This window comes from Vicugna pacos, chromosome 6 (assembly GCF_048564905.1).
Source record: "Vicugna pacos chromosome 6, VicPac4, whole genome shotgun sequence".
In the NCBI taxonomy this organism is placed as follows: Eukaryota; Metazoa; Chordata; class Mammalia; order Artiodactyla; family Camelidae; genus Vicugna; species Vicugna pacos.
Window position 1 is genome coordinate 61028444 of NC_132992.1, and position 25813 is coordinate 61054256.

Consider the following 25813-nt stretch of genomic DNA (forward strand, 5'->3'; position numbering starts at 1 on the left):
CCCACCTATTCTCATTCTTTTCCCTTGTGCCCGGTTAGCCCTCTGAAACATTGCCAAGTCTCTGTGGGAGGCCAGCCTGCTGCTACATTGTGACCTGGCTCCTTGATGTGGATGGCGGGGAATGAATGGAGTCGGTGCATTTGCCACTGAACAAATGGTGCTTCATCGGTGCTTGTTTGAACATGTGTAGGCGTCTGCATTTCAATGATTTCTTCCTTCCCTAATCAATCTGCTAAATGCAACATTTACAACCAGTCTCGCATGCATTATTGCAAGGCTGGGGCCTGATCATGGCAAATGAAGGCTGCCAGCTTCCCCTGCCAGAAGCAAGAGGCACTGGGGACAAATGGAAATTGAACAATAGTCTTGTATACTCCCTGCTCTGTCATGGATGGCCCTTCAGCAGGAAACCAATCAACGGAATCAAAAGAACATGGTTTCCTGTTAACATAGAGCCATGCCAAATCCACCAGACATTATTGCTTCATGCCCTGTGCCAGTCATTGTCAACCAAAAGCATAAGTAATAACACATGACTGGAGTTGTGGTTTTAGTGAAATATTCTTTTGCTTTTGGCGCGGTACCACACACCTTCATATGCTTTATTGCCCTTTCCCAAACCTAGGGAGGTTTTTTTTCTTTTTCCATTTCTTTTTAGATTTCTTTTCCCCCAAAGAGCTATATCTGGCTGTTTTGCTGCATACCAGCTCTTAAACCCAAGGCAGCCGACTCCCAATTCTCAGTCTTTTCTTAGGCAACACTTTTTAAAAAATATATTATTATTATTATTATTGCATCACTTGGGGCTAACATAAACCCACTGTGTATTGGCCTTCAACAATCTTGCTTTTCCTCTGAAAATGGCTAGGTCCCTAAGACTGGCTTTAAGAGAGAAAAACCTCTCACATAATATTTTTCTTGCTTTCCAGGCTGATCTGGAAGGTGATGATAGGTCATAAGCCGCAGCCTCTGCGAGGATGTTACAACCCCTGGAGCAGGCAGGAAGTACATGTGTGTTTGGAATGCAACAAAAGGGAAGAGTTACTGGTGTGTTTTGGACACAACCGTGCATTTTTAACCCTTTCTCCCCACTTCGAGAAAACTCAACTCCTTTAGCTGCTCAGAAGTTTTCTCCTAAAATGCCACGATCAAAGGGGAAGAGGGGACATCATCTAGATCATTCCTTTTTGCAGACAGTTTTGCCTGGTGGTCAGGAGCTTTGGCTGCAGACAGCGCTGGCTCCAACCCTACCTCCTTCCCTTTTTAGATGTGCACCTCTCGGGAAATTGATCAACTTTCTGATACTCATGTTCCTCCTCTAGAAAAGAGAAAGCTCACTTTTCAGGGTTGGGGCACTTGGCTCCTGCTCCATCGTGGAAGCCTTTTGTGGGAAGTGTACCTCGTTTGTGTGCAAGAAATGGCATGACTGTTATTAAGAAAGTGCTCTGGAAAGTCTTCAGTCCCTACTCCAAATGGTTCTGGGAGTGAGAGGAAGAGAGTGGAGGGGGAGGGGGTTCAGGGCTGTGGAGTACATGGGGCCAGGGGCAGAGTAGCTTCTCCATGAGGAGTGTGGGCCTTATGTCACTTGTCACTGTCATAAGAAGCCTGGGAGAGAGAAACTAGGCTGTCATTGTTATGCCCATTTCACAGGTAGAGAAGTGGAGGTCCTTGCACACTGCTGGAGTCAGCAGAGCCACTCCTGGACCCCAAGGCTCTGGAATCAGTGCAAATTCTCCGTCTGTACATCCCATTTCCTCTTGGAGCTGAATTAGTTTGTTTTCAGCCTGTCCTCAGTGCCCTGAGGCCCTGTCCCTCCCTGTCATTTCAAGGAAAGGCAGAGCTCCTTGCCTTTACACACACACACACACACACACAAATACACACATACGCTTCTGGCCTGTGCTGCCCCCTGTGGTCCCCTAGGAGAATGGCCACTTAGACATGGCTAGGACCTGAAGGATGAGGTGATTTCACTGGCCTGAATCACATTTTCTTCCCAGAAGGTCCATCCCTGCCATCTTTCCCTTTTTCCTGGAAACTTTTCTGAAATGCAAATGGATTACCTAGATGAACACATCATCTTTGTGGCTAAACTCATTTATTACTTGAAAACAGGAACAGGTCACTATTGATAAGAGGGAGGAGAGTGGCACTTTGAAGGATGGGACACCTGGATCAGGGTGGGTTCTAGTCCAGGTTCCTGGGGAGACAGACACTGAGATCAAAATTGCTTGGAGGACGTTCATTGCAGACGGTGCCCAGGGTCCACTCCTGGGTGGGCAGGGCAGGTGAGGGGAGCAGGACCGAGCAGAGGGAGGCTTAAACGGTGGAGATGGATGCAGTTACCATCAAGACTCCGCTAACCCCACAGAGTGTTCCGGGACTAGGATGGCCCTTCAGAGTCGCCCTGCTCAGAGTGAGAGGGGTTCTTTATGCTGTATTGACCTGTCGTTGGTGCAGGCTGCTGCCAGGTGATGTGACTTTAGACAAGGTATAATCTAAGGGTAGGTCCTGGAAAGGGACTCGCTGAGAGCTGTCACTGCTGTGCTCTCAGTGACTGGAGGGGGTGGGGGAAACGAGACCTGAGCCCCGAAGAAAAGCTGGGTGGGGCGCCGCAGTATCCACTTTCAGGAGGGAGGCAGGGGGCAGTGGGTTGGCTGGGAGCTAGATGCCTGGGGCTTCTGAGACTTTGATGAAAAGACTTTAGAATTAAAGTTTGGGGGAAGAGAAGGTAGTTTTTTCTCCAACCTGCAACTGAAACAGCTGAAAAAGACTCGGGTAGCTGGTAAGGAGTGGAACTCTCCTGCTGTGCTCGCTCCCAGCCTCCTCAGAACTTGGCCGTGTACCTGACCTTGGGTTACGGTGTCAAATAAGACGCTGGATCAGCGTTTCTCAAAGTCTGTTCCGTGAACCTGACATGTCCACATTATCCTAGGGAAGGGGCTTGAAAAATGTAAATCCCTGGGCCCCAAATACAATGAAACAGCCTCTAGGGGTGGGACCGGGAATCTGTACTACAGACGTCTTCCTTCTCCGACTATTGATCCTTTTGTACTTTTGTACTAGAGCTTATCAACAACCCTGCCGCAACTGTCTCTCAAATTGGCAACGTCTTCAGGGCCCCAAATAAGTATTTTTATTAATAATAATACTTGCATAGCTGAGTTACATCACTCTGGGTTTCTCAGATGACTTCTGTTGTAGGCTCCAACTGGAGAGGCCGTGTCACACATACTGATTCTCTAGTAACTATAGCTGTCCTTTTTATTCTGCGGGGGAACCAAATTCTCCTCCCCTCCAGCTCCCCTTAAGTCACCCATGGGGCCCGAATTGGAGCAGCATTCTGGTTATGGGACTTCGCCTCTCTGGTCACAGTCATGGGTTGAGGGATGGGCATCTGCCAACTGGGCCAATCATTGTGGCCCATCTTTGCCCCCAGTGATCGATGCAGAAATGTGCCCAAGATTCAAGCTAAGCCACCTCGAGTCCTTCCCCCAGGATTTTTTTTTTTCAAACTAAAGCTGGTGTGGGGAAAGAGGAAGAGCCTTTCCCCTGTGCTCCTGCGGCCATGAGTGTGGTTCTAACGCCTTCAGCACTCATAGCCGGTGGCGTAGGGCAAGTGGCTTTGGGAGAGCAAAGCAGACACCAGCTAAGAGAAGCAGAGGTGAGGGGCAGGGTGTGTCCTGATGATGTTTGAGACTTCTGTTCAAGACACTTCTGGGTTTATATGGTTTAGTACTGTGAACCAATCACTGATGTGTTAGTAATGGGTCTCCTGGTATTAAGCCTGTGAGGGCACCAGGGTGTGATCACATATAAGTGTGGAATTATCAGGCACATGGGCTCTCTGGAAGAGGGCATGGGGAGGGATGGAGATGGTAAATAAGTGGTACAAAGGTCTCCGTTTCCTCTCGCTTCCCTATGGGCACACAGTAACAACTAAGCACTACATGTGTGCAATGTGTTCGTACTCCTTTTTCTGGTTGAGCCTAAAAAACAAAAACAAAAACTTTCAATACAATGTCTCAGGAAGCCAGTTGGTAGGAATCAGCCTTTTATATGAAACTTTCTTTTCATTGGATCTTTGGATCCATTGCATTTGTATCTCTTTCAGAAGAGGTTTTGTGAGGCTACAGGGTTTAAGTGTTTTGTCTCTGCATCTAGGTGTGTTAGCAGAAAATCTTGTATAACTTTTCTCAAGTCCATCTGAGAGAGAAGATCCTTGGTCTCCATATTATTTTGGCTTCTTCCAACTACCAGTCCCAGTGCCAAGGCATATTTCACAGAAGAATCTCTCCTTGACATTCATTTTCCCTTTGGTAATGGGCCTTAGCTTGAGGAATAGAAGAAATTCTTGCAAGATAGAAAAACTGAAGTCTATAGTTTAATTGGTTTGGACTAAGAAGAGAGCAAGTAACTATTTTGGGTATACATGTTTACCCCAAAGAAATTATGCTTCCTCATTAGTGGTGGTGGTGAGGGGGAGGTGGTGATGGTAGTGATGGTGGAGGTAGTGGTGGTAGTGATGATGGTGATAATAGTCGTGATGGTAGTGATGATGGTGATGATGGTGATAGAGGTGATGGTGGAGGTGGTGGTACAGGAGGTGGGGCTGGTGATGAGCACATAGAAGAGGGTAGCCTTTCTCACCAATTTCTTCCATACCTGAGGCATTATCACTGCTGGTTTCTGTTGCTTCTCAGTGTAATGCCCTTCTGCAAAATAAGCATTTAGAGCATAAGGGATTAGGTAGAAGCCCATATACAGGAATTCGCTCAGTTTTCTCCTCCTCTTGAGCTAAGTCAAAAGCACCTACCTACCAGGCCACCCATCCTTCCTTGCTTTTAGGGAGATCACTTAAGAGTGCTTCTTCTCCTCCTCCCCCACTTCCTCTTTCTACTTCTTCCCTGACTCCAAATTAATCTTAGCAGGGAGTCCTAAAGCAAATGTTCATGTTACAAGTCTAAATGCGATAGCCTGTCATCTTTCATTATTTTTGACATAAACAAAACTGTCAGAATTCTCTGAAACCTGCCTTTGGTTCAGGGTATTCTCTCTGAGGCCAGGAAATCCATAAAGATTAGAAAAAGGGGGGTTGCCCCAAGGTAAGAAAAAATGTAATGGAAGATTGAAAAAGATCTCCAGTTCCAAACTTGTGTGTACTTTTAGACCATTGCATTTAGGGGGATATTGATTAAGGCTGTACAATGTTTACATAACTGTGGCTTCTTTTATGAAATAGAGGTCTGAGGGCATTTCATTAGCCAGATTTATTTCTTTGACTATTCCCCTGCAATTTCCTTGAATATTTAGATTTGCTCTGCAGTTAAACAATAATTGCCTGGCTTGTTTCCTGGAGATTGGTGCCTTCCATGGACTGAGTTGTCGAAGATTGGGAGAGTATATTTTATACGGAAGAATAATGCCTAACTACTGGAGTCGCCTGGCTAGGACTCTGAGCTCGTGTACCTCGTACACAGGCACAAACATGTTTTAGAAAAGTTTTCCTTATTCTTCACATACTTTGAACATAGACCTCCCTGCCCATGATCCCAGGATGAGCTGAGCGTAAATGAATGCAAATATCCCTTCCTCAGAGGCTGTTTACCTCTTTCTGGCCCCTCATTCAAAGTAGCCACAGTTTTTTGAAAGAGCCACACACACCACACTCCAAAGCAGAGTTCAGAATGGGGAACGCTGAGGCCATGGTCTTGGTTTGAGGGCATTTCAGAACTTTAATATTTTGGTAACCCATGCTCTATAAATCATTGAATTACATCAAGTCTATTTAAAACCCCTCCGGGCAGCTGTTTAAAATGCTGTCACTGCAGTAAGCCATGTCCTCAGAGTCACATGGCAGGTTGGGGCCAAGAAGGGGATGGGTTTTGTTTGTGTTTCTCTCACTCCAGTTAGGTTTACCCTCTGACTCTCCACTTCTGTGAATAGTCCCTCCGTTTCCAGTTATTTCCAAGTTAGGCTATGAAGGCCACTTAGACCATCAGGGTTAAGCCTTCCCATCGGAACAAATTCTTTTTCCTTACATTCTTCTCTTCAAGCCATTTAGTCCAACTACCACAATTGTTAGCTTTAGATTAATATGTTTAATAAGTGAAATCTGGACTATTTCAAGAAAGCAGGCAGGCAGGTTGGATTGGTTGCAGCTGAGCAGTCCTGTGGCTTTAACTCAGTCATTGCTGGGGGTGGAGACCACCTGTGTAGCACCTGTGGGCAGCTGGGGCCTCATGACTCCAGGGATCCCCGCTTGGCCAGCCCTGCTCTGGCCTCCAGATTTCCTCTGGGGTCTGACGGTGCAGGAGGTATCAGGAGGCCAGATCTGAGGGGGAGCAGCTGGGAGTGAGGCTCAGTCTTCCTCCTCAGAGTGCTGCATTTGTAGGTGTGCTGCCTGCCTCGGCTCGGCTCCAAGCTGCTTAAGAGAGGGCTGCTGTGGCTGTCTTCACGTCACACCCAGGCCCGGGCTACCTGAGCTTGTGCCCGAGTGTGTGCACACACAAGAGAGGGAAGTTTAGCTTCAGTGAAACTGAAAGTGCTATGCTATCTTTTAAAAAGATTTTTTTATTGCAGTATAGTCAGTTTACAATGTGTCTGTTTCTGGTGTACAGCATAATGTTTCAGTTATGCAAGTACATGCATATATTCCTTTTCGTATTCTTGTTCATTGCAGGTTACTACAAGATATTGAATATAGTTCCCTGTGCTATATAGTAGAAACTTGTTATTTATCTATTTTATATATAGTAGGTAGTATCTGCAAATCTCAAACTCCCAATTTATGCCTCCCCACCCCTTTTCACCCTTGGTAACCATAAGTTTGTTTTCTATGCCTGTGAGTCTGTTTCTGTTTTGTAAATAAGCCCATTTGAGTCCCTTTTTTAGGTTCAACATATAAGTGATATCATATGGTATTTTTCTTTCTCTTTCTGGCTTACTTCACTTAGTATGATGATCTCCAGGTCCATCTGTGTTGCTGCAAATGTCATAATTTTATTCTTTTTTATGGCCGAGTAGTAGTCCATTGTATAAATATACCATAACTTCTTTATTCAGTCATCTGTCAGTGGACATTTGGTTGTTTCCATGTTTTGGCTATTGCAAATAGTGCTGCTATGAACATTAGGGTGCATGTATCTTTTTGAATTAGAACTATCTTAATTTCAGCACTTATAAATGTTGAAATCTAAAAAAAAAAATCAAATTACACAGTGGGTATGTGTGTAATGGAAGGACAGTATCTTGTCAAAGTCTTGGCCCTCCCATGGTCTTTGGCCTTCCCTGGCACATAGTAGGTACTCCATAATTTTTTTGAATCAGTGCACAAATCCAAATTAAAATCAGGGCTTTGGAGTCAAGATCTGAGTTTGAATTTCGGCGTCCCACGTACTAGCTGTGTGAGCTTGGGCGGGTTCCTGAACCCTTTTGAGCTTCAGGTTAAGTTGTTGGGAGGATTAAGCAAGATAAAGCATGGAGTATATTATACAGCTGATGCTTGAATATCAGGACTTAGAGGCCCCGCCCTTCTCCATGCAGTGGGAAACCTGCCTACAACTTTGCCCTCGGTATCGATGATTCTGCATCCTCGGATTCAACCAATCGTGGATCCCGTAGTACCACAGTAGTTGTTTTATCAGAAAACAAAACAAAACAAAACAAACAAAAAAAAGTGCTTATAGGTAGACCTGCTCCTGCGCAGATCAAACGCGTGTTTCCAAGGGTCACCTGTATATGTGATCTATATTAAAACGCTCAGCATGTATCATGTATATTCTACACCCCATTCCATTTGTCCCAAGGGCACCCAAAGAGGACCTGACTGAGGAACAAGAGCTGGTTTCCCCTTGCATGAGGAAGGAGTGCTGGGCTCAGCTTTATCTGACAGCCAGGGCGCCGTGAGAAGCGTCGGGACTCTGCTCCCTCTCCTGCCCCTCCCATGGAAAAGGAAGAAGGCAGCGTCTCAGTTCGGGGCCAGTGGGGATTGGGGCCCGGGGCAGAAGATGCTGGCTTTGGCTGGGAAGCCCTGGGCATCCAAGTCCTGCGTCCCTACTGCACCTGGAATCCTCCAGGGGACCACGAGGACAGCCGAGGCACCTCCCCCGCCACCCCCCACCCCCGCCGGCTTCCAGACATTAGTGTATTTTGAGCGGAAAGACCAACAATACACAGAACAGAACAGCAACCAGGGGAATGTGATTCAGAAGCCGATCTGCTTATTCTGAGCCAAACCAAATGTGCAGCGGCGACGCCCAGCGCTTCCCCGCACCCGAGAGGCCGATGAAACACCCCAGGGCCCCTCAGAAGGGGAGACCGCATGTGTTTGGGAATCCCAGCGGGTGTCCCCACCTAGCCTGTCTGCGACCCTGACCTTGCAGAGATTTCTCACTAGGTTACTGTTTCCTTAAAAAACAGAGTAACAGCAAAGCCCTTAATTCGTTTTTTTTTTGTTTTGTTTTGTTTTTTTTGCCAAATTCCCAATTAAGTTTACAGAAAAGGCAGTCAAACAAGGACATGCGCTGGGGTCCCCTAAGAGATGCTCGTGTCCCCTGAATTGTTCCAGGTGGAGGCCTTTGCCCTGTCAGCCTGCCCCAGTTGCTTCCCGGTAGAAGAGACTCTCCCCTGGAAATGTTGCTTCTCTGGAAAGAGGTTTCCATTTGCTGTGGTGGGGGGCCCCATTTTCCCCTCTCCCTCCTTTCCTCCTCCCTTCCTCCCTTCCTTTTTGGTTGAGAGTTTGTTGTTTGATTTTTCTTTGCCTCTGTCTCTCTCTCTCTTCCCACGGAGAGGGAAGGGATTTGGTCAAATCTCATCTTCATTATTACTAGCTTTGTGACCTTGGCTATCATTTAGCCTTTCTAAGCCTCCACGTCCTTGGAAAAAATGGAGTTAATAATGCCCAGTATGTAAGATTGTTGGGCTGATAAAGTATGTTAAATATAATAATGTAGCCACCACACAGGATACACTCAATAGGAACAGATCTAGTGAGTGCTTCTCTCCTGCATAAAACCAGCTTGATAATACCGCCACCCCAACCCTCTACCCTTTAAGGAAAACTTTAGTTAACAGGTTCCAGCCTCCGGAGTCTTAGCTCCAACCGTTCTTCATGGTCAGCTTAAATATATCATTTCCCAAAAAGGGGGGCCAGTGGATTCTCCCCCACCTAAACATCAGCTTCAGCCTTTACATAATCATCTGCCTCATTCTTGCCCCATTTCAGTCCATTCCCCAGCAACCAAAGTGACATTTTAAAGACAGAAATTCAAAACAATGCAAAACAAACAAACAAACATGTCAGAAGTCCCAGATCATATCGCTCCTTTTCTGGAATTGCTTCAATGGTTTCCCATTATACTTAGAATAAGATCTAAGCTGCATTCTCTGGACAAAGACCTGCACAGCCCTGCCCAGGCTGACTCCCACCCCTCTCCCTCTCGCTGTGTTTCAGCTACGTGACCACCTTTCTGACCTTTGTATTTTTTGATGGCATTAAGCTCTCTGCTGCCTTACGGTTCTGCACTCACTGTTCCCTGGGCCAGGAGCTCTGTTTTCCTGGACTTGACTCTTTCAGCTCAAATGTCACCTCCTCAGAGATGCCAGCCTACTACCTGATCTAAAGGAGCACTCACACCCCACCCTCGGTTACCCTCTTACATCACCTTGTTTATTTCCACAGCACTGTTATTAATTATTTATTCATCCATTGATTGAATAAATGATCCTATATTTTAGGGGGGAAAAAACAACTTAAAAACAGTCAGCTCAAGCTGAAGGACCACAAAAACAAATGCAACAGCTTTCAAAGCAAGGAGGAAGAGTCATAGATTTCTAAAATCAAAAAACAAAAAAGATCATTCTTAATAGGAAGCCTGAATCTATGGCCTGTGGTCAGAGCTTGGGTGGATATCATTCTGCCCCAGAAAAAAACACTGAAGGATTCACAAGGGTAAGAAAATCTGACTTCCTTTCAGTGTGAAGAAGGTGAAAAAAATTTCCCCGAGCAGCTTCAGTAAAAATGGGAAGAGAGAATGGGTTAGTGATTGTAGTCTACATTCAGCACTTACTTGAGTAGGTCTGTTAAGAGAATTACCTTTTGTTGCCTTACTCATTTTTTTTCCCCTCAGGCCTTACCAATGGGCCTTATTTTCTTAATTTAAAAGAACTTTTGGGCTTCCATAGAGAAAACTCTGGAAACAGAATATCCTAAGCAATTGAGTCTGAGTTTCCTCACTCCTCATGTGCCTGGCCTGAGTTGTTTGGAGGCTACTTGGTTCGATGGATTTGGGAGTTTACTGAACTATTGAAGATTATATAAGTGATACTTTTTCCTGAATAACTTGGTTTTGATCAAACAAACTTTTTCCCAAGTTCTTTCTCCCTTGGTTTACATACTCATATATATTGTAGAGAAATTTAATCCACATGGTTAGATTCATTTATGCTCAACTTGTCCCAGGATCACTGGCAGGATTCATGTCCAGAGTATGCGAAGAGTAAGAAACTTTCCCCAAAACATGTTTTGCGTGTGCACCTGAAATGATAGCACATGGGCTCCGAGTCCAAAATATGCAAATCCTATACATAGGTATCTTTCTGATGTGTGAAATAGGAAGATTTTAAGCAGTGGATGATACAGTATCATATTATTTGAATTAATTTTTTAAAAAGGGATTTCTATGACCTATTGGCATTTCAGGATTTTCCCTTTTCTAATCAAGTAATTAGAGCAAATTAATTTTCTGACCGAATTAATTTTCCTGTGTGAAAAGTCATATCAGTAATAGGAAATAGCTAGCCATGCGATTTGAGGCAAGTGAGCCTAACTGCTCTGAGCCTCGGTTTCCTCATCTGTTCAACAGGGTTAGTGATGTCTAATCTGTAGTGTTACTGTGAGGATCAGAGATAATGTTGGTAAAGTTCCTAGAATAACGTATGACTTGTAGTAGAGTTTTAACAAGTGGTAAATGGTCCTATCTATCTAGTCTTTGGTGCACTTCTTTAAGATACTATCCTCACCCGGATGTTTGTAGGCTGTGTGTGGAGAGGAGGGTGCAGAAGGGAACGTCCAGAGTGACCAGGCAAGCAGCTTTCAGAAGGGTTTCTTCAAGAAAAGCAGTGTTTGCTGGCCCAGATACATGGGCAACCAGACACCACTAAGCTCAGCATCTCTCCTAACCTGCAGCTACAGCAGATGGTCAGTTGGCCATTTGTCCAACTGTTGATGGACAAATGTTGATGAGGGTCATGATGGCCCTGGGACCATGCATTGCAGGACATTACCATAAATAATGCCCATGTGGACCTCATGACCTTTGTGTACATGACCTTTTGGAACTTCACCTTCTCTCCTTCTGAGAATACTAGCTTTCTGCAATATAGCTCCATGAACAAGACAGCTGCTACTAAAATGGGATATGAAGGGATGCTCCCTGCCCCAGCACGGATCTAAAATGGCAGTTCACACATGAAGCTGTCCGTGAATGTGAGGTGTCTTCAGGTCTTATGTTCTCTGCTAAGAGTGGGAGTATTTATAGGAAACAGTGAAAGGCAGGGGAAGCCATGCTCGGCAACCATGGGAAAGGTGGTGTCAGATGGCAGGGCAAACCACTGTGGTAACCTCCAGAAGTAATTATGGACATCTGGATGGATGAAAAGAACTCAAGGATGGCAGGCATTCTGCATTTGGGACTGGGTTTTCCCAAAGGAAGAGAAATGGAAAAAACATGTTTGCTTTAACTGCTGACTCATGGTACAAAGTTTTAATTCAGAGACTTTAATTGAAAATGCAGCAAGTATGTAAAAGATTTACATAGAAAATATTTTAGTACATTGGCAAGACATTAATTATAAAACCAGATGGTCGTGGTAGAAAAATCAACCAAGAGGCCCTTATTTTTCTTTTGTTTTCTTGCATGAAACATTGTTACTTTACAAATTTCAGTGTTCAGTTATATATACACAACACTACCTTTCTATTAATGTAAAGAGTAATTATCTGGTGTTTCAGAATACTTTTTAAAAAATCCGGGAATCATCATGGAAACCTGGAATATGAAAGCATTCTTGTGATAGAATCTTCAGGACCAAGACACTGGTTCTTTCTCCCCAGAGGCGAGTCTAATGAGACCATATTTCTCAGCTCCTATTAACCGTGACCGCTGTCTCAGTCAAGGGTCGTTTGTTTGCAGCAGAAGGGTGGAACAGAACTGCCTGAAATTAGCTCAGAAAGGAGAGTTTATTGTAAGGATATAGGAGACTTTCACTGTCAGAAAAACTCATATTCAGGAGGTATAATTCGTTTAGAAAGTTAATCTGAACATTTGTCTCTCCATCTTTATCTTAAGGCACAAGGCATCTTCTCTTTGCCTCCCTTTGCACACCTGCTCCAAGATAACCACATTTATTCCCCAGGCTGGCTTTTCCTGCTTGGTGAACAATAGATCCACCATGGCTGCCAATTTGAGCTTAAATTTATCATCTTCTTCTTTGTTTATGATTTGTCCCATCTGTTTGTTTTTTTTTAATTCCTCTTTCTCCATTCTTGTCTTCTGTCCTTCTTACGTGAATTTAATATTTAAAAATTATTCCATTTCTCTATTAGTGTCTTGATTATACATTCTTTAATTATTGTTTGTGTGGTTACCACAGAAATTAGAAGTATGCACCCTTGACTCATTAGACTCCACTACAAGTTAATACTATTAATATTTCTTGGACAAGGAAACAACCCTACAGCATCTAAGCCAGTCCTCTTGTTTGGGCTGTTGTTATTGTTCTCACGTGTTTTATTAATACATTCTTTTAATCCCACAGAACATCACTCGTGTTGTTTGAAACAGTCAATATTCATTATGTTTCATCCACATGTTTACCTTTTCCATTTCTCTACATTCCTTCCTGTATTACCATATTTCCATCTGGGATTATATTTCTTCTGGCTGAATAACTCCCTTTAGTATTTCTTTTAACTATCTGCTGCCAACACATCCTCTTGGTTTTTGTTGGAGAGTTTTCATTTCAAACCTTGCTCTGTGATCTGCCTGGGAGTTTTCCCTTCTACTTGTGGCACTTTCTCTGCCCAAATGTACAACAAAAACTGGTTTTCCCATCTTCAAAGATAGACTACAATAATCATGAGAAATTTGTATCCTTTATGACTTGAAACTGTGTCTTTTGCCTAAAAGGGAGGGTTCAAAGTACATTTTATAACTCAGAACTTAAAATGTGTCAGGCCTACCACGTGTCAGGCAATGTTCTGGTCACCGGGAATATAAGAACAAATAAGACATGGTCTTGTCTTCTCACAGTTCAGTCTTGTAGGAAAGAGAGGCAAACACATGTCATACCAAGTGTGATAAGTTCTGTGATAGAATTATGTGTAGGTTATTTGAGGAGCCAAAGGAAGAACATCCCAGTCAGAATCAAGGAGTATTTCCCAGGATACATAACTTGATATTGGATTGAATTTCAAAAGAGTAACGGTGGTTAGACCCATGTATCAGCTAAGAGTCATCTGGCTGCAAATAACAGACTATCTGCCTAACAGTGGCTTAGGTGAGAAATCTGGAGGCTGTTGACAGTGATTTCCGCTTTTATGCCCTTAACTCTGTTCTTCTACTCTGTCGTCCTTGGTGTGGTGGCTTTTGCTCCTCATGTTTTATGGTCTCAGGATTTCACATGGCTGCCATGGCTCCAAAAATAACATCCCTGTAGAAGGTGGGAAAATGAAGGAAGGACAGCAGCAGCCATATCTGTCATCATTTCCTGGAAGTCCCACGGCAGGTGTCCTTTTGCATGTCATTGGCTAGAAGTGGGTCATACGGCCACTTCTAGATGCGAGGAAGCTGGCAAACGAGGATCTGGCTTTCCAGCATCTGGGGAGGGGAGGTGACCTGGAGAAGAGTGCGAGGAAGGGCTGTCAGTTAGTCAATACAGTGACTGCCACAAATCCAAAATCCTTTCAGGGACAGGGGACAAATGGTTAAAAGTTTGGAGGGGTAAAATTTTGTGCACATTTGAGGAACTGCAAGTAACAGCTCTGAAACAAGTGGAGATGGTCAGGTGGGCTAGATGGGGAGACAGGGCCACAAGGTGCTGTGTGGGCCAAAGAGCCAGGCCATGAAGAGAAGCAGAGGGTCTCAAGTAGAGGAGGGAAATGGTCAGAGTTGTGCTTTTAAAAGATGGCCCTGGTGGCAGTGTTGAAGTCGGCTTGGGCGTGATCCATGGTGGAGTCAAGGAGAATAATTAGGAAGCTATTGCAGTAACCTAGGTAAGAAGGGATGAGAAATAACTGTGGAGATAAAGCTATGGCAATGAATAATAGTTATATTTAAATCAACAGCTATTACAAGGTAGTATGTTTAGCTGTTAAGAGTTTGGGTTTTGGAGTGAGATATAACCAGGGTCACATCTGCTCTGCCAATTCCTAGATGTCCAACTCTGGACATATTACTCAACCTCTAGGACTCTCCTTGCTCAGTTGTAAAGTGGGGGCAGAAGGAGGACAGTATCCACTTTCTGGGGTTAAATGATGTAATATAGTAATATAGTTGTTAACATAGGCTAGCATTCAGTTCTTTCTCTGTATTTGCATGTAAGTATACTCACACATTCATATAGATACAAATATTGAATGAAAAGAATGGATCTAGGACCACCCTAGGTTTCAGGCTCCAGGGACAAGGTAGATGGTGGGCATGGCGATGGGGAATGTTAGAGGAGAAACAGGTTTGAAGGAATGAAATGTAAGTTCAATATTGGAAACATCTGAGTTTAAGGTAATTTAGGAACATTCTCATGGCCAAGACCATTGGGCACAATGGAGCTTTAGCAGACAGAGTTTTACGTAAATAGACATTTGAGTGTCATCACATTGTAAGTTAAAGCTGAAGTTGGATTGAGGTCACTCGGGGATCAGAATACAGAGTAAGAGAAGAGGTTATCAGGGAAGGATTTGGGGCAAGGAGAGAAGCTGGGAAGAAGACTGAAAAGTACAGCTGGAAGAGTAGAAGAAAGCCCAGGAGAGTCACACTGGACCAGGGAAGGAGAGACCAAATGCACAGAGCGGTACAGAAAGTTTCAGTCCTGGCTTTCATCATGCCAGGTCCCAGGGGACCCCCGTGGGAGCCCATTTAGTGGAGTAGCAGAGACTGAAGCCCCACGTGGGTTGGTGAGTGAATGGGAAGTGAGAATGTAGAGAAAGGGAACCTCGGGTGCTGTTTCCAGAGACTAAGCTCTGAGCAAAATGGAGCGACTGGACGATGGCTGGAGTGAGGGGAAGTTAAGGAATTGCATCTGAGTCGGTTTGGACTGCCATGACAGAATATGACCGACTGGGTGACTAAAACAACGGAAAAAACCAATTTTCTCTGGAGGTTAGGAGTGGTCTATGTGCCAGCAAATTCTGTTTCTGGTGAGAGCGCTCTTGCTGGCGTGTAGGTGGTGCCTTCTTGCTGTGTCTTCGCATGGCCTTTCCTCGGTGCATGTTAGTGGAGAGAGAGATAAGGATCGGGGCCCCATCCATAGGACCTCATTGAACCTTAATGACTTCCTTGGGGGGCCCCATCTTAAGTACAGCCATGCTAGGGATCGGGGCTTCAACATATGAATTTTGGGGGGACACAAATTTCAGTCCATAACAGATGTGTTTTATGAAAAAGATAGAAAGGATATTTTTTGTGCTGAGGTACAAGAACCAGTAAGGAGGGCATTATTAAAGACACAGAAGAGAGAACATGGAATTCTCTCTTATTGGAATGATGACCATAAAAAGCCGAAAGAGAGCCTTGGATCACAGAGGGAAGAGAAAAGGATTGGTGCTGGTGGAGATGAACATCTGTAGGTGTCCTGGGAGGAGATTCCAGGCCAAAGTAGGAGGCGACAGTCCGGAGTAAGGGGCTTGAGGAGGAAGGTGGATGTGTGATTGCTGAAGGCCCAGCTGTGTTTGGGGACCATGGATTGATAATGGCCCAGTCTTCCCAGTGGGTGATGCGGTCTACTTTAGGTAGCCATCTGACACTTCCTGGAGGTTGCCATCTGCTCACTTGTTACTGCCATTTTGTATCAGCCATCATCTAAGAGACAGCAAAATGAAGCTTGAGTTGAAATTCCTGCTTTTGAGTCCATAAGTACAGGTAGGAAAAAATACAGCAGCAGATCATTTCAACTAAAAGGGGGCTTCAGTGGACAGGACTGTAAGGGTTAATAGGGCTAGCTCCATCTGCGGCTTCGTTGGTGCAACAGCTACACCAGAGATGAAGGTCCCTCTTAGTCCGTGCCTGTCAGGTTATTCTGGAGAATTCTGAGCAGCACACTTGAGGAGAACACACAGGGTGCTGTAGGCACAGAGAACAGTGGACAGGACGCATGTCTTGCCAGGTGACACATGGATGTAGCCTCTGCAGGACGTTTAGCCTGAGGAGAAGATTCAGCAGATAATTATTGATTTAATCAGGCTGTTTAGCTTGTCTTTTATGTGCTGTCACTTCAAGAGGTTTCACACCTGCTGGTTCACTGCTTCCCTATGACTTCCTCCGGGAATAGGGACGTAATTACCCAGATTTTAAAGAAAGAGGGACTGAGACACCTAGAGGAGAAATAGAGGAGACAGCCGAGGTGACCAGCATCCAACAACTTGGTCCTTGACCGTCTCAACTTCCATAACAAATGCTTCCCTTCCATCTCCTCCTGTAAAGATCCTCTGTCCTTCAGAGCTCAGCTGAAGTTTCCCTCCCCAAAGACGCTTCATTTGCAGCCTTGAGCCTTTACTGATTTTTGCCTCCTTTGAAATTCGACAGTGCTCAAAACATCTTACTAAGCATCTGAACAGTATAAACTGACCACTGTTGCCAGGGTCTGCAGTACCTGATGACATAGTATTTTGTGTTGTTCACTCTGGTTTCATGTGTGCTCATCACCTCCCCCTGTACACAGTGAAAGTGGGGATTATAATTTACTCTTTATTCTTGTCTCTCATGGGGCCTCACCCAGCGCTAAGCCCTGAATAGGAATTCAGTTTTATGACTTTGTTCCATCTTCCTAGGTGGTCCACTGTCCACACATCCTTGGAAAGGGATCCGTGTCTCTGCTTGAGAGGTTGCAGAAAAGTGGGGCACCTGCAGAGAACTGTCTCCCAGTGGTGAGTAGTTCTCAACTAGTCCCGAAGTATTAACATTTTAGCAGCTATAAGAGTTGCCAATTATCTCCTTTACATTCTTCTGATCAGTTACGTAGACGATCAAAACTGGAATGCCGTGACATTTAAAGTGACTGCTTTGTTTTGAAAATATGGCCTGCGAATATTTTTACCTTTCCTGAATGAATTCTTGAAAAACACAAAGTTATTCGTGATGGATCTGAAGCATCTGTTATTTCCACTTTCAGCGTTCCTTCTGTCAAGCTTGTTCCTGAGACCTTGTGTATTTGATGGGAATGCTTTTGACTTTCTTTGCTTTAGCCATTCCACTGGCTGTTTATTCAACACCAATCCTGTTGCACTGAGCACATGACCCTTCATAACGTAGCCTCAGCCTCATCCAAACTCATTCACTCATGTAGCTTCTGGCCCAGCCCAAGTCTGGAAGCATCTCAAACACGTCCTGCTCCTCCATACCTCGATGCCTTTGTGCATGCCCTTCCCTCTGTTAGAAAGCTTGCTCCATCTTTTTTGCCAGGGTAAATTCCTACTTGCCCTTCAACACCAGACTCATGCTTTCCCTCCTCTGCAGAACATTCACTATGTTCCCTAAACAGAATGACTTCCATGGTGATCTTTGCTCATCTCTATGATGACACCTCCTATATTGCACTGCAGTGATTTATTTACACAACAGTCACAGTCAGTCTGAAGGCAGGAGCCACATCCGTATATTCCTAGTGCCAAACATAGTAGATGTTTAAGAAATTTGTCTTTGAATGAATGAATATGTTAGACTCCTTGGTTTTCAAGCAACTGAAATAGACTCTGATGATCTCAAGACAAAAATAGCTTTTAGGTTGGTTACTGGGGACAGATTAATGAAGGACTGGGTTTGGAAAATGGGCAGGACACAAGGGAACCCAAGAGGGCAAATCAGCCGGGACAAACACATTCTTGTTGCCACTAATATTCTTGTGTCCCTCCCATGAAATTCTCAGGCTGGGTAGAGTGTCCCATTGACTGAGACTGTGTCACGTTCATACCTTCTATCTGCTCACTCCATGGACAGGCTGGGATGAGGTCACCTACCCCTTGTCAACTTGCAAGGCTGGGGGTTGGGTAGGCCCTACTTTCCACCAAGATTACACACGTTTGGAAAAGCAATTCTCTGAAAGGGAACTGGGATGTTATCAGAGGAGGAATGAAGTGTGTCTAACTAAACCGAAAAAAAAAAAAAAGAATGACAAGTGTCTATTACAAGGATGAAACTTTGCAGAAAAAGAGACTGTGATTTAAAAATCAATTTAATATTGGATGGCTTGCTTACTCACTCAATGACATTTAGCACCTTTCTTTATTTTTCTTGATGAACTCAGAGCTCTTGCATAAATTTAATAATGTGTTACGCATCCCCTGGGTAACTGATTTACTGACTTGAGCTGAGTGATTGGACTCAATACAAAAAAAAGAGCTTGCAAACTTTGCCTATGGCTTTCCAACCATCAAGGAACTAAGCTCTTTTGCTCCCTGGAGAAGCTAAAAATTCTAAAATGAAGTGCCCTCTGCTCTGGTTTCTGCGTTTCAGCATTTCTCTTCTGCTTTCACATACTTTTGCTGTTTTAAAATTAAATCTAAGAAACTCATTCCATATTTTTCATCATCTGCTTTTGAAAGTGAATGTTACGGATTTATGGTTTGGGGTTCTTTGATGTTAGAGTAGCAAACTATGCTTGCTTCACTTGTTTTCATTTCATTTTTTTTTAAACAACTATGAAGCTTTGATAATTTGATTTATTAAAACACCACAGTCAATGTAGGGGAACTGACACCGTTCGCATTGTTGGAAAGCGTCAGGAAACATCAGGCGCTGGTTCCCCACAGAGAGCTCACGGCTGTTATGATGTGCTCCTCCTCTTTGGTCTTCAGGGAAGTCTGGCACTGAGCGAAATTTTAAGCTGCACCCTAAGGATATTCATTCCTAGGACATTTCAAGATTTTTGGATTGGCTCCCACCCTCCTAATTTTGATTTTGTACCTGCCAAGATCTTTCGAATGATCAGTTCATTTTTCTTATTAAGAAACAGAAATACTCCTTCCTGCTTCCTCTATAGTGATTGTGGATCCGATGTATTAAAATTTGCATTTTATACATTATCCCTTTACATGTATTAAGCAGGACAGTTTGGAACTTCCCAGAGCTAGAGGATGATTATCTTTAACTCACTGATTTACATTGTGAATCCCTGAGAAGGAAGAATAACAAAAGGGCAAACATGATCCTTGCTCAAGGTGGAGGGTATTTTTCTGTTTCCAGTTTTTATTGGAAAGGTGGGGCGCGGGTAATGGGAGAAGGAGGTGTGGAGGGGAGAGCAATTGAGGCTACAGGATAACTTTTACCCAGAATGAAAAGCCTGCATAGGCAGACTACCAGAAGAGCTTAAAACCATAGAAAAAGTGTCAGGGTTGGAAGAGCACCTAGATATATTCATTGAAATTCCCTCTACAACATCACTGAGTTTCAAGAAAAGGAACCCTCAGTGTTACTATTTAATGAGAGAGAAAGAGAGAGAGAGAGAGAGTGTGTGTGTGTGTGTGTGTGTGTGTGTGTATAGGGGAGCTATTATAAGGACAGAACAGGGAATCTTTTGGGTATCTGAGGAATGGAAAAAAGCTGGGTCACATGGAGACCAGAACTGCAAAGTCAGAACCCAGGGACTGTCTCTCTGCTTTTGTCAGGAAATGAACAGTGACTTCTCAAAACTGATCACTCAGTAAACAGTATAATATAGGCTATCATAAGTTCCTTTACTTAAAAGAAAGTAGAGAAGCAATTAGACATGTCAGGAGATAGAAAAAATCATGGTCTAAAAATGAAGCAGATTAAACCATGGCATGATTTTGAACTGACGGAATATCGAGAGAGAGAGAATCCATTCAACCTTGGTGTTAGGAAAAGTCTCCTTAGCATGACGCAGGTTTAATAACATAAGAGCTACAACGTCTTCCTACTGTATCCATTCACGCTACCAAAATAATCATAATCATCATCATCATAATTTTAAAAATAAAAAATTGTATTGAAATTCTTACTAGGTGACAGGTACTGTGCTAAGTGCTTTAGATAGATTATCTCACTTAATTTTAAAACAACCTTATGGGGTAGGTGTTATGATCCCAAGCTTTTCTGATGAAAACTTGAGGCACAGAGAAATTAAGTAACTTTACCTTGTCACACAGCTCCTTAAGTGGCAGAGCTATTTGAAGCTTTACCTCTAAGCTACATTTTTTTCCTGGCTAGCTATATTCTTCCAATCAAGAATAAGTGATATTTGTACGATCATTGTAAATGCTTTTTTAATTTTTAGAAGAATCATTCTAGAGATAAAGCATGTAAGACTGGATTATAATTACTAAAGAGAATGCAAACATTATTGACCTTGGAACATAAAAATAATGGTAGACAAGGAACTTAGGGGAAAGAAGGAGAAAGAGAAGGGAAAACAGCACGAATTTCCTCCTATTTCCCAGTAGAAGAGATACTGTTTAACATTACTGCATCAGAAGAGCAGTATTTTTAAAGTTATAAAATATTTTTAAAGCTAATAGAACTAAAACCAAAAATAAGTTAAAAATTGGAAGAAAGTTTAATATAAGAGAGCCAAATTTTACTATTTGCAAAGTAGCATTTAATAGATTCTTCTTGAAGCTGATAAATCAGGGAGCAGTACAAACATGCTATTCCAGTTACACAGGCGACTCCCAGGAAACAGCAAACTGTAAGCAAGCAGATGAAAACCAGGTACCGGTGAAAAAAGGGCCTGGAGTAGGGATCATGGAGTGAGATTTTTACTTCTTATTTTATACCTTTCCATTTAAGTGATTATTTCCATGTGCACATACTATGTTTTGTAATGAGAACTATGCCCATGTTACTCACTTTGGTAAGTTGACTTCCAGGTTTCCACCCCAGAAAAATGCTCATCTCACATGCACATACAAGTGGCTCTAAGGGAAATGAGGGGCTTCTTCCAAAGGCTGGAATTACAGTCCCTGTAGGGGCTGCGGGGTAAATGCTGTTGCCCCAGTGATCTGGGCTTCCTGAACGTCTCTATACCCCCACCTGCCCCAGCGTAGAGCCCAGAGATGGGAAAAAAAAAAGGACCCTCCTGTTTAAATTTCTTACCTTCCTTTTTTCTTTTACATTTACTTCTGGATGAGAAGACACAGTAGACTCCATTTCCTCTTCCGGTCTGTGTCTTATCCTTCTGATTCTGGGACACGATAAGCCTCATGCGTTGGCCTTAATAGTCGATGGGGTGCAGGGAGGGAAAGCATCCTGCCGAAAAGAGTGCACAAAATATTGCGAGGTATTTCAGAAGTATCATCTCCCTTAGATTTATATAAATGCATGTGAAAAGGTCTGCGAGGATGCAGACCAATGGCGCGGGCACCTCTGGGGAGAGGTGTGGGGGAGGGGAGAAGGCATTCATGTACGTCATGGGTTGTTGGGTTTTTTTGTTTTTTTTGGTACTGTGGATATTCTAGTGCTTTCGTATGATTTTTCCATTTTAATCATCACAGTAGCCCAGCAGGGTTAGTTTTCATCTCTACGTACTTGAAAAAACTAGTAACTTTATTTTTTAGAGCAGTTTTAGGTTTATGGAAAAATTGAGTGGAAGGTACAGAGAGTTCCCATATACCTACTCTCACCTCCCTCCCCGATTTCTCCTACTACTGACATTTGCATTCGTGTGGTATATTTGTTACACCTGGTGGACCAATATTAGTACATTCTTATTAACAACAGTGAACAGTTTACATTAGGGTTCACTCTCGTGTTGTGCATTCTGTGGGTTTTGACTAATGTATCATAGCCTGTATCTACCATTACCGTATCATATAGAGTAGTTCCACTGTCTTAAAAATCCCGTGTGCTCCCCCTAGTCTTCCCTCCCCGTAACTGATTTTTTAAAACTCTGTGACAGTCCTGATGCCCATGCTTGCCCTGCGGCCTGTTCCCACTGGCCCGAGAAGTGAAACCTGGCCCACTGCACCTGTTCTCTTTGTTACTGACTCTGCTGTCTGTGATAATAGCATCATGAGTGGTCTTCAAGCACCTCATATCCTGCCGCTACCGCCACTTGTCAGGGGAAAACCCAGACAGGATGAGATCCACATTCCCAGCTGTCCCTGTCTTCCAAGGAGGAGAAATCCGAAACCAGTAGCTAAAGAACGAAACCAGAGATCCCAGGGAAGGGGTGGGGGAGGTCAGGTCTCTGGTGGTCTGAAAGAGGCGCCAAGCCAGAAGCCCAAAAGTTCTGGGAAAACCAGCAAGGAGATGTAGCTAATGCCAGGTAACATCTCAGACACGCAGGGAAGGTGCCTCAAATAACGGGACTTAGGGCTTGGGACCAACTCTTGTCGCCGAGTGATCAGGAGCAGCGTGGAGGAGCCCTTTTGCTTCCTGAATAAAACCAAACCCTGACTCCCAACGTGGACACTCAGGGGAGAGTGTCCTGTGGAGACAGCTGAGAGTGAGGCTGGAAGATATTTCTCTAGGCAATATTTTTCAAATATGTTTACTATGATGTAGAGCAAAATTATATTTCATATTGACATCTAGGGCACACACAACACACACTGCAAACAGAGCCTGCAGCACTTGGGAGCTTGCTAGAAATGCAGAATGTGGAGCTCAGCTTGACCTACTAAATCAGAATCTGCGTTTTAATAAGATTCCTGGGTAACTGTGATGCACATTAAAGTTTAAGAAGCACTCCTCCAGGGAGCCCCAAGCTAAGGATGAGTAAACCACACCTAGGAACCTCAGGTGGTCTCCAACCCAACCTCATGGGTTTTCTCCACTTCAGACCAGAGTCCTCAGTAAGTTGTCTAGACACGTCAGCCAACCGTAACCTTGGGATCCTGTCTCCCACCTCTCTCAAGACCCAACCAAATAATAGTAACAACTGACGTACTGTGGAGCTAAGTATGTGCTGAATGCTATTCTGGTGCCTGACATGTATGAACTTTTTCAATCCTCATAACAAACTTAGTAGGCTAGGTCCCACTTTTTTACGTCTTACATGTGAGAACATTGAGATACAGAAAGCTTAAATAACTGTCTCAGATCACAAGCTAATAAACGGGGAAGCAAAAGTATAAAACCACAAAAGGGAAAAAGCAGGAAGCACATCAGTGATCGGAAACAGTCACCAGATTTCCACCAGATGGACAGTGGATGGAGAAGGCCATCAAGTGAAACGGATGGAGAAAGTTGAGACCTCCCGTATTCTCCCTGGGGGGCTGCAAAGGTGATTGGAGCCAGTCCACTGGACAAAATCACTGAGAGGCTCTGTGTTGAGAATCGGCATGTATGGCTAAGGGTCAAGGTGGTCATGGGGAGCGAAAACTGGTCAACTGCCCTTTGGCACATCCCTGTAACCCCTCCCTTCCCCCACCTTAGTGCATGAAGCACAAGCAGCTGACTCTCAATCAGGGCAGAAAGTCTGTCAGTCGTGCTCCAGAAAATTTTGTGTTGGTAACGTGGGGGGGAGTTAAGACCTTCCGTACAGGTAATATTCTTCTCGTTTGGACATGAGAGAATTCCCACGACTTAATGGGAGGTCAGAATTTTATATCAAGTCAAACTATTCAGTGTCAGGGTAAAAGCTTCTCAGACCTCTGAGGACTTAGAAAGTGTATCTTCCATGCCTTCTTCTGTGGGAAGTTACTTAAGGGTGTACTCCAGAAAAGCAAGAAAATAAACTGAGAAGGAAGAAGCTATGCCATCCACAAATTAACAACTCTGACGCAGGAAAAGAGGGACAGGCAAAGGGCTTCAGGATGGGAGCAGTATAGCCGACCAGACCAGGGCAAGTCCAGGTGGGTGCAAAATGGGGGGCTTGGGGAGGGGATGGGAAGCAACTCACTCAGTGGAAAAGATGGTGTAATAGAGAGTTTGGGGAAATTTTAAGAATATGATGATGGAAAACAGTATGAAAAGGAAAAAAAGACAGTAAGAAATCCCAAGGGCTAGAGGAAGCTACATAAGACCCTCAGTCATCTAAACACAACCTGAGCTAAAGCAAATGCTAAATGTGGGGAAAGAGACTCCATTAGTCCTTGATGCTACGAACATTCTACTTGATGTGGTCCTTGGTCACAGAGGACCCGCAGGGAAGGGAATGCAGTTTCAGCACACTGCTTGCCCAGGCATGGAACAATATTTAAATGGTTACAAACATGTAAATGCTTTTCACTGGTGCCCAGTTTTAGAGTGAACCTATAGACAAGGCAGAGAACAGTCAACGGATGTTAGACGGAATATAAATTCCAACAACATCAGCTATGTAAAAGGCAAACTGCAACCAGCAGAAGGTAGAAGGTAGGAGAAAAGAAAGAAGGAAGACAGAATGACACGATCATTGCCTCCTTTTAATAAAGTAGTGAGTCAAGAAATACTATTCGAAGGGAATGCAAGCTTGTGAGAATTAAAACTGGAAGAATTTTTTGGAGAGCAACCTGGCAATACATCGAAGCAAACTGAAGACGTGCCAACCCTGCATGCCGGCAGTCCTCCTAGAGAGCCGCTCCCACAGGAGTACAAAGGGGCTCGCTGCAGCACTGCTCAAAGGAGTCAGTGTGGACAGAGAAGCAGTGCTGCCCAGAGGTTAAGGGCGAGGACTTTGGAGCTAGGTGCTCACTGAGTAGCTGTTGCGATGCCACGCCTGTGACTTCCTCCCTGTGCCTCAGTTTTCTCAGAGATAAATGGGGATTGTGACATCAGTCAAGCAATGTCAAGTACTTAGAACAATAGGTACTCAGTGTTCTAGTTGCCATTACTATTATTATAATTTTCCATCAACAAAGCCTGAACGCTGTGGCACATTCACAGGAAGAACACAAGGTGAAGCTGAAATGAAAGAACTACAACTTACCCAGGTTAACATGGGTATATTTTGAAAACATCAAGTCAAGTGAAAAAAGCGAATCATTAAATAACAGGTTTAAAGTAATGATACCACTTGTGTACACTTTTAAACATAGAAGACAGTACTATATATTATATATGAATACATACAAATGTATATATAAAAGATATTTAATAAGTAACATAGATGTTATGTTCATCTGTATACTCATACTTCATAACAAACATTTAAGATACAAAATTAAGTTGCCAAAATAAGAAACGGTGATGTAGCCCTTTATATAAAGTTTAAAATTTGGGGGCAGTGGTATAGTTCAGTGGTAGAGTATGTGCTTAGCAAGCACAAGGTCCTGGGTTCCAGCCCCAGTTCCTCCATTAAATAAATGTTAAGAAATATTTTAAAAAAATAAAATTTCAAAGGTAACAAATAAAAGAATAAGAGTATAAATATTAGATATTGGGAGGAGGAGGAGGTGAGAAAGGGAGGCAGGAGATCATTTTCACCTTTCACATCAGCAAGTCAGTAGATACTGTTTGACATGGATAAGTTAAGAAGCAGGAGTGTGAGAATACTATCTGGGATCACGGAGGTTACCTACAAAAGAACTAGACCCAGCAGTTCAAATAAATTTTCTCTAGAGAGTGAAACTGGATAAGGTCTCCTGTATCATTTACTTTGTTACTGTGTGCTTTGTATTATTTTTGACGAAATTTTAATTTAAATTTAAGCTTAACAG

At 43.6% G+C, this 25813-nt stretch overlaps 1 long non-coding RNA gene across 1 annotated transcript; it reads right to left on the bottom strand.

Annotated features, from left to right (window-relative positions):
* Positions 1–20832: 20832 nt before the first annotated feature.
* Positions 20833–24887, bottom strand: LOC140697136 (uncharacterized). The gene is made up of 3 exons (XR_012073969.1): positions 24850–24887; positions 21327–21479; positions 20833–20917 (listed from the first exon to the last, which is right to left on the bottom strand). It is a non-coding gene; the product is annotated as an uncharacterized lncRNA (long non-coding RNA).
* Between the last annotated feature and the right edge of the window lie 926 nt (positions 24888–25813).